The 236-nt window shown below is 41.1% G+C and overlaps 1 protein-coding gene across 1 annotated transcript in view; it reads left to right on the forward strand.

Moving 5' to 3' along the window:
- POP1 (POP1 ribonuclease P/MRP subunit) overlaps positions 1-236 on the forward strand; it is a gene marked incomplete at its 5' end in the record, with an annotated part of 20,193 nt that overhangs the window by 2,193 nt on the left and 17,764 nt on the right.

Raw genomic sequence — 236 nt, forward strand, 5'->3', positions numbered from 1 at the left:
GGCATTGATTACTTTATTGTCTCTAGACGCTTCTTAAAGTAATTAAGTGAGTTTACTTGGCAAGTTTTCTAAGTATTAAGGTTGACTGATTAACATAGAATCATAGAATGGTTATAGAAAGGAAGGGACCTTAAAGGTCATGTAGTTCCAACCCCCCTGCCATGAGCAGGGACACCTTCCACTAGATCAGGTTGCTCAAAGCCTAATCCAACCTGGCCTTCAATACTTCCAGGGAG

This window comes from Antrostomus carolinensis, unplaced genomic scaffold, assembly GCF_000700745.2.
Source record: "Antrostomus carolinensis isolate BGI_N321 unplaced genomic scaffold, ASM70074v2 scaffold16717, whole genome shotgun sequence".
Lineage (NCBI taxonomy): Eukaryota > Metazoa > Chordata > Aves > Caprimulgiformes > Caprimulgidae > Antrostomus > Antrostomus carolinensis.